Raw genomic sequence first — 9,399 nt, forward strand, 5'->3', positions numbered from 1 at the left:
ACCCAGTCAAAAATGAAGGATGCACTAATTGAAACAGAGAACAACTGAGAGGGAAACAATTGTAGAATGGATTAAGCCGAGAATCAAATGATTTGGAAAACAAGGAAGCAAAAAATGACCATAGAAGAAAGGAAGAAAGTCCCCCCAAAAAGGGGAATAGTACAAACAGCCTTTGGGACTTTAAGAGGTTCAGCATTTGCTTCATAGGGGTGTCAAAAGGAGAAGAAAAAGAGCAAGAAATTGGAAATCTATCCAAAAAATACTGAAAGAAAACTTCCCTAATTTGGTGAAGGAAATAGGCATGCAAATCCAGGAAACACAGAGAGCCCCAATTATGAGTGATGTGAAGAGGCCCATTCTAAGACACACCATTATTAAAAGGCCAAAGTTTGAAGATAAGAAGAAACTCTTAAAAGCAAAATAAAAGAAGTTAGATATTGGAAAGTTTGCAGATGGGAGAGGAGAAGGACAGAATGTGTGAAGAGGTGAGGGGATTAAGAAGTACAAATAGGTAGTTACAGAATAGCCATGGGGATGTAAAGTACAATATAAGAAACAGAATAGCCAAAGAACTTATATGCATGGCTTGTGGACATGAACAGTGGTGGAGGACTTGCCTGAGGGAGTAGGGGGCATTGGGTGGAGGGGGGCAAGGGAGCAGAAACAGAACAACTGTAATAATATGATCAATAAAATATAATTAAAAAAAGAAAAATTGTAAATACCAATTTTTCAAATTATTCCTGAAATGAACTATTAGATTCAGTTTCTAAGAAGTATACTACAAAAGGCTTTCCTAGACTTATCAAATAGCTCTTGGAGCCTGTAATGCTTTCACTTGAACTCAGTATTCTCAGAGAGGTTTGGGAAAAATGGGATAAATTTCTTTGCTATACCTTCACCAATAACATTTTTAATAGGCTTTATTAATAGTATAATTTACACAGAATAAAATTTATCAATTTTAAGCCTAAAGTTCTATGCATTTTGACATTTGTTTGAAGTTGTATAATCACCACCAAAGTGATGATATAGAATATTTCCATCACACCAAAATGTTTCCCCATGTCTCTCACTGTCAATTCCTTCTGCTGGTTTCTGGCCCCTGATCTTTCTGTCACTGTGTTTTACTTCTAGTAGCTGGGTAAAAGTGAGATTGTTAAGTTATATGGTTAGTGTGTGTTTAACTTTATAAGAAACAGCAAACAATTTTTTTGAAAGTAACTATACTATCAGTAATGTATGAGTTCTAGTTGCTAGCCTCATCAATACTTGTTTTCATCAACCCTGACTGGTGTGGCTCAATGGGTTGGGTTGGGTTGGGTGTCATCCTGCAAACATAAAGGTCACCAGTTTGATTCCTGGTTGGGGTATGTGCCTGGGTTGTGGGCCATGTCCCCACTTGGGGGAGTGCAAGAGGCAACCAACTAATTATTTTTTGCATGTTAATATTTCTTTTCCTGTTTTTCCCTCTCTCTAAACATACATAAATAAAATCTTTAAAATATACTTGCTATCATCAATAATTTTTATTTTACCTATATTATTGGCCATGCAGTGGTACCTCACTGTGGTTTTAATTTACACTTATCTAACTATTACTTGCATCAAGCACCTCTTCATACATTTATTTGCTATTGCCATCTACTTAATTTGCTTCAGTAGCCATTCTTTGCTGAATTTTGTTCAAATTTTTTTTGCTCACTTAAAAAAATTGAATTACTTACCTTCTTATTATTGTATTTTAAGGGTATATATTCTAGATCAATTACTTTTATAATGCGTTTTTGATATTATCATGTTTTTCACGTTTTTTAAAACTTGCCTAATTTATGGAAAATGTTCTTCATATTTCCTAATTGGCTAACCAAGGTGCACTTTTCAAACCAATCAGCCAAATCACACTACTGTCTGTCAGGAAAAAAGAAATCTGACTTCATTTTTCTATTCTAATGAATACATTAATATGAGTGCCTATGTCAGTCTCCTCACATCTGAATTCCAATTCTAAGACAAGATTCAGACATTTGTGAAAGGTTTGTAATTCTTTGGTTGAAAAAATATTGCTTTTTCAATACTTCAAACTGATGCTCCTTTGCTAGCTCTCACAAGATTATCCTCAAGAGCAATATACTCAGGATACATTTTTAGGGTAAGTAGTTGAGCATGGAAGTGCCAGCATATTAATGAAAAATTGTCTTCAGTCCAATCCATTTTATAGTATTTGTGTACTCAAAATTATTCCAACACAGGACACAATGCCCTATTTTTAAATTCTTAAAGAAGTATGTATGCAACCGAAAAAGATAAGCCTTTCTCAAACACCAGTGTTATGGATTATTCCTTTAGTTTGTGCTCAGTCTAACCACCCTGAGCCAATGAACCATAAGATTAGGATGATGAGTCATGTTGGGAAGATGGCAGCGAGATAGGTGGGAGCTGAACCAACTTGCTAGGGCACCCAACTGGGACACCTTGCTGATCTTCCAAAGAACAGAGTGAACAGCCTACAGAATCCCAGCTGATATTAAGTTCAGAAGCCAAAGGTCACAGAAGGTGCTTAAGAAGGACAGTAAGGAGATTTTGAAGGCTGATGGGAAGGTCCCTGGGCCTTGCACCAGCGACTGCACCTGCTGCAGGAGTATTGGAGGAGAGCCAGGTCAGTAATTGCAACTTGGTGGCCCCCTCCCCTCCCACAGCAGGGAAGTAACAGGTCCCCACCAGGAGGGACCTGGATGCCTTAAGTCCCTGGGGGAGATAAAGAGGTAGTAAGAAACACTACTAAGCTAGCAGCATAGACCTGCTGGGGCAATGGTCAGTGGCTGGGACAGTACCAGAGAAATTGGGGAGTCAGGTGACACCTGGAGCTGGGAGAAAAGATGGCTCGAATTGGCCATGACACAGACTCTAGATTGGTTAGAAAGTTGAGCTGTGTGGAAAGCCTGGTGTGCTTGTTAGGAATGGCAGGCCACACTCAAGGGATATTCTCTCAAAAGTGGTTCTCAGCTGCTGTGCAAAGACCTCGCACACACAGAAACATTGCATGCAAAGATTCCTTGAATGGGCAGCAGTGGGGCCAGCCATGAGGGAGGAGTGGGAGTGTAATTTGTTCCCACTCAGGGCACCTCACAGATTGATCAAAGTGGGGCAGCAGGGGCTCAGAGAGGTAGCAGCACCCAGAGACTCCTTTCAGTAGGGGAATTGAGCTGCCCTGCAGAAACTTTGCACATGTGCTGTGCCAGGACCAACAAAGAGGGAGGAGTGGGGGTACAATTTGCTCCCACTTAGTGCACCTCATGGAAATCAAAGAGTTGCTCAACGAGGTGGATTATTGTTGCCGGCTTGGAGCATAGGCACAGAGTGGACAATTTGGACTATGCAGAGCTCTGAGGGAGTGGGCTGGAAATTGGGCACCTGTGACTATTGTAGCCCAGACCAACCACCACCCTCCAGGAACCATAGGAAAGAAAAAAAATGGAGTCCACCTCCCCTCTATCTGTCTGCAGGATCCCAGAAGACCTGCAAACCTGCTTAGCAGGGATAAATGAGCTGGAGGCTTTTCTTTCTTTAAGAGTAAGACAATAAGACATGGATCTGTGAGAACACCAGAGACAGATCCAGAAAGAAGTCAGAAGGTGAACACCAACAGCTGAGACAGATTTCACAAGTTCTTTCAGAACTTGCATGCTATTGCTATATTTCTCTTCTTTCCATTTAATTAGTTTCTTTTTTGTTTTGATTTCATGGTTTGATTTGTTTCCTTTATTCTCCATTTCATATTACATTTTAATTTTTCTTATTTTGCTTCACTTGTATTCCAATAACACACGACTCTTGGTCTTTTACTTTTTATTCTTTTTATTCAGATTATATATTTCTTACCAAGCTATTGTTATTCCAAACCCCACCAGCACCCTTTCCTGGTCTTAATCCATTTTCCATATTTTTGCCACTTATTACTGTTGTGATTGACTTTATTTTCTGAATCACTATGCCAAGTTTCTATCCCTTACTCTCATTATTTTTCCTCCATCTACTTCATGTAAGCACTCAGTTTTCTCAAGTCAGCTCAGGTTCTTTTCCCCTTCTAGTAAGAGTCTTATCTCTTTTTCACCTTTTATAAAAAGTGGCTAGTTGGGTGAAATATCACAGTAATTGCTGTACTTCTCCAAAGATTCTCCTATTTGTTCACTATTTGTTAGTACTGTAAATCCTATAGAATACTCTCCTGCTGTCTTACTCCATTTGGCCTTCACCCTGCCCCTGATCAGTTGAGTAAGAATTTTTATCTCATTGTTTCCTCTTTCTCCTTTTTTCTTTTCTTTTTCTCTTATATCTTTTTCCCCCTCCTTCTTTTTCCCCTCTCTCAACCTGGCCTTTACTCCTTACACTTATTAGTTTGCTTCCCCCATCCTCTCAAGACCATTTTTCTTTACCATAGATATCTCATACTCACTTTTCTAAAATATTGTTATTCCCATCCCACCTTCATTAAATTACATTCGACTGTTGTTGCTAACCATCCTGCTGTGGGTTTTCTGCAATTTTGCACCTGTTGGCCCAGTACCTTTTCAATTTCACTTAAAACCTCATAGTATACCCTACCCTCTTCTTATCACACTGTTCCCATAGCCTTTTCATGTTATACTCACATTGTAAATTTTGTTTTCTCCCTTTCTTCACCTTAGTTCTATTACAAATCTAATCAATTCCCCTCCCTCTTACCACACAAAAATATTTTCCCTCTTACAGTCATCTCATACTACCTTTGTCATATCATATAATATCTGCAATCCATCTTCATATTTATTAATCATAGTTCTATGGCAGTTGAGACTGCTGATGTGGTAGGGGATTTCTTTTGCAGGCGTTGGTTTGATGGTCTGGTAATACTGCTTTGTTAACCAACACCTGTACAACAGCATACAAGATAAGGTGGGAGTTGTGAATATCAGTAAACCTGCTGGAGGGCAGAATGCACCAAAAAAGGAGCCACCAACAGGTAAAGCTGAAATACAAAAAGGGAGCCTACAGAAATGTAAGAAAAGGCAACCCTAGAGCATCCACAGAAAGAGATCAAAGAGACCAAACAACTGACTCCCACAGAATTCCTACCACAGAAGTTCACCATACAAAGACAGCTAGCAAAGCAGAGTATCAGGAATTGCAAAGACAAACAAAAAGAGTCACCTAAAATGGGGAGACATAGAAAGAACCTGCAATAGAAAGCAGTGGAAGATTCCCCCATAAAGAGCTAAAGGAAATGAGGAAAGCGAAGTATCAGTTGTAGAATTTTAAAAAAGGTGGTTATAAGGATGCCAAAGGAACTCACAGACAAGTACATGGAACTGAGTGAGAACTACAATGATATGAAAAAGGAAATAGAAACTATAAACAAGAATCAGGAAGAAATGAAGAACACCATATCTGAAATTAAAAAAAAAAAACACACTTGAAGGAATTACAAGCAGCCTGGTTGAAGCAGAGGACCAAATTAGTAAGCTAGAAGACAAGGTAGAAAGAAACACTCAGGTAGAGTAGCTGCACAAAAAAAAGACTAAAAAAATATGATGATAGCTTAAGGGAACTGTAAGACAACATGAAACACAACTACATGAGAATCATAGGAATACCAGAAGGGGAAGAAAAGGAGGAAGGGATAGATACTGTGTTTGAAAAAATAATGACAGAAAACTTTCTGAACCTGGAGAGGAGAAAAACCATGCAAGTTCAGGAAGAACAGAGGGTCCCAATGAAGATGAACCCAAAGAGGCCTACTTCAAGACACATCACTATTAAAATGCCAGGTTTTAAAGACAAAGAGAGAATCTTAAACACAGCAAGAGAGAAACAAGAAGTAGCATACAAGGTAACTCTGATAAGACCAGTAGCTGAATTCTCAATGAAAATATGATAAGCCAGAAGCGAATGGCAAGAAATATTCCAAGTAGTGAAAAGCAAAGGCCTGCAATGAAGACTACTCTATCCAGTGAAGCTCTCAATTAAAATGGAAGATTTTACATATCAATAATACCTTAAATGTTAATGGGTTAAATGCTCTAATCATAAGAGCATTTATGATTATTGCATAAATCATAAGATATGGGGTAGCTGATTGGATAAGAAATCATGACCCACACATACGCTGCCTACAAGAGACCCACCTCAGAACACAAGACCTATACAGGCTGAAAGTAAAGGGTTGGGAAAAAGTATTCCAGGCAAATAAACAGGAAAAAAAAAGCTGGGGTAGCAATACTCATATCAGACAAAATAGACTTCAAAACAAGGGCCATAAAAAGAGGCCCATGAGGACATTTCATAATACTCAAGGAAAGAACCCATCAAGAAGACACAAATGTTATAAATATATATGCATACAACATAGGAGCACTCAAATATATAAGTAAAATATAGGGGCATTTCAAGAAAATGTATTGACAGCAACACAATCATAGTAGGGGATTTTATCACCTCACTCTCAAAAATGGATAGATCTTCCAAACAAAATATCATCAAAGATATTGCTGTATTGAACAATGTCCTAGATCAAATGGACTTAACTGACTATATATATATATATATATAGTAATCCTTTCATCCCAAAGAAACAAAATACACATTCTTTTCAAATGCACATGGAACATTTTCCAAGACAGACCACATGGTAGGACATAAAACAAGCCTCAACAAATTCAAGAAAATTGAAATAATTTCAATTTCAAGCATTTTCTCTAACAATAAGGGACTGAAACTAGAAAGCAACCTCAAGAAAAAAGTCAAAACACTCAAATTTATGGAGATCAAATAACATACTATTAAACAATGAATGGGTCAATAATGAGATCAAGGAAGAAATCAAAATGTTTCTTGAAACAAAGAAATGAACACACAACAGTCCAAAATTATGGGAAGTAGTGAGGGCAGACCAGGGAGGGACATTTATAGGAATATAGACAGACCTAAAAATATAAAAGCATTTCAAATAAACAACCTAACCCTACATCCACAAGAACTGGAGGAACAAAAGCAAACAAAACCAGAGTGAGTAAAGAGCATTTTTGTACACCAGCAATGAAGTATTAGAAACAGAAATCAGGAAGAAAATCCCATTTGCTGTAGCAACAAGAAAAATAAAGTAATCAGGAAAAAACCTAACCAAGGAGGTAAAAGACCCGTACTCAAAAAACTATACAAGACTGAAGAAAGAAATCAAGGAAGACACAAATAAATGGATACATATACCATGTTTATGGATTGGAAGAATTACCATCATCAAAATGTCCATACCACGCAAAGCAATTTATAGATTCAACATGGTTTCTATTAAAACACCAATGACATATTTCATAGATACAGAATAAACATTTAAAAAATGAATATGGAACCATAAACAACCCCAAATAGCCACAGCAATTTTGAAAAAGAAGAACAAAGTAAGAGAGATCACAATACCTGATACCAACCTATATTATAAGGCCACAGTAATAAAAGAGTCTGGTAGTGGCATAAGAACAGACACGTAGATCAGTGGAACATAGTAGAAAGCTCAGAAATAAACCCAAGTCTCTATGGTGAATTCATATTTTACCATGGGGTCAGAAGCATAAAACTGAGTAAAAATAGCCTCTACAACAAAGGAAACTTTCTCACCAACTTGCACCATACACAGAAATAAACTCAAGGTGGATAAAAAATTTAAATATAAGTTATGATACCATAAAAGTGCTAGGGAAGAATATAGGCATGAAAATATCAGATATTATATGCAGCAATATTTTCACTGATATGTCCCCTAAAGAAAGGGACATAAAGGTAAATATAAACAAGTGGGACTTCATCAAAATAAAAAGCTTCTGCATGGCTGAAGAAAATATTAGCAAAATGAAAAGGTATCAAATCATGTGGGAAAATATATTTGCAAATGATACCTCAGGCAAGGGTCTGATTTCCAAAATGTATAAAGGACTCATATGACTCCACTCTAGGGATACAAATGACCCAATTAAAAAATGTGCCAAGGACTTGAACCAATACTTTCCCAAGGAGGACATACAGAGGGTCCAGAGACACATGAAAAGATGCTCAGCATCACTAGGCATCAGAGAGTTGGAAATTAAAACCACAATGAGATAACATTTCACACTGGTCATTTCACACTGGTTTATGATAGCTTTATAATAGCTATCATAAACAAATCAACAAACAATAAGTGCTGGAGAGGTTGTGGAGAAAAGGGAATCCTAGTGCACTGTTGGTGGGAATGCAGACTGGTACAACTACTATGGAAAACAGTATGGAACTTCCTCAGAAAACTAAAAATGGATCTGTCTTTTGACCTGGCAATTCCACTGCTGGGATTATACCCTAAAAACACTGAAACATCAATCCAAAGAACTTATGCACCCTAATGTTCATAGCATCACAATTTATAATAGCCAAGTGCTGGAAGCAACCTAAGTGCCCATCAGTAAATGAGTGGATCAAAAAACTGTGGTACATTTACACGATGGAATACTATTCAGCAGAAAGAAAGAAGGAACTCCTATCCTTTGCAAGAGCATGGATGGATCTGGAGAACATTATGCTAAGTGAAATAAGCCAGGTGGAGAAAAACAAATACCATATGATTTCACCTATAAGTGGAACCCTAATCAGCAAAACAAACAAGCAAGCAAAATATAACCAGAGACAGTGAAATAAAGAACAACCTGACAGTAACCAGAGGGGATGTGGGGGGAGATAACATGGGAAAGGGGAGGTATCATCAGGGAATATGTATGAAGGACAATGGACAAAACCAAAGGGTGTAGGATCGAGCATAGGGATGGGTGTGGAGTGGGAGAATGGTGAAGCAAAAATGGAGACAATTTTACCTGAACAACAATAAAAAAAGGTTAGGTATCATGAGAGTAAGGTATTCCTTTTTTAAAGGGGAGAATCCTGCCATAAAGAAGAGGTGGGAAATGCAATGATGTTGGTTGCTCCACCCTGGTGAGTAGCTAAGGCTCTGTCTCTAACTATGGAATAGGCATGCCGAGACAAAAAATAAATATGGTTCAAATGAAAGAACAGATCAAGGGTCCAAAAAAAATGATGAAGAGATGGCCAACCTATCAGGTTCACAGTTCAAAACACTAGTAATCAGGATGCTCATAGAAATGGTTAAGTATGGTTACAAACTAGAGGAAGAAGTGAAAGCTGTGAGAAGTGAAAGCTATGAAAAGTGAAATAAAGGAAAATATACAGGGAACCAACAGTGGAGAGGCTTAGGGACATCCAGGACAACTTTAAACGTTCCAGCCTCCAAATCATAGGGGCACCAGAAGGAGAAGAGTAAGAGAAAGAAATTGAAAACTTATTTGAACAAATAATGAAGGAGAATTTCTTTAATCTGGT

This window comes from Phyllostomus discolor, chromosome 11 (genome assembly GCF_004126475.2).
Source record: "Phyllostomus discolor isolate MPI-MPIP mPhyDis1 chromosome 11, mPhyDis1.pri.v3, whole genome shotgun sequence".
NCBI lineage: Eukaryota > Metazoa > Chordata > Mammalia > Chiroptera > Phyllostomidae > Phyllostomus > Phyllostomus discolor.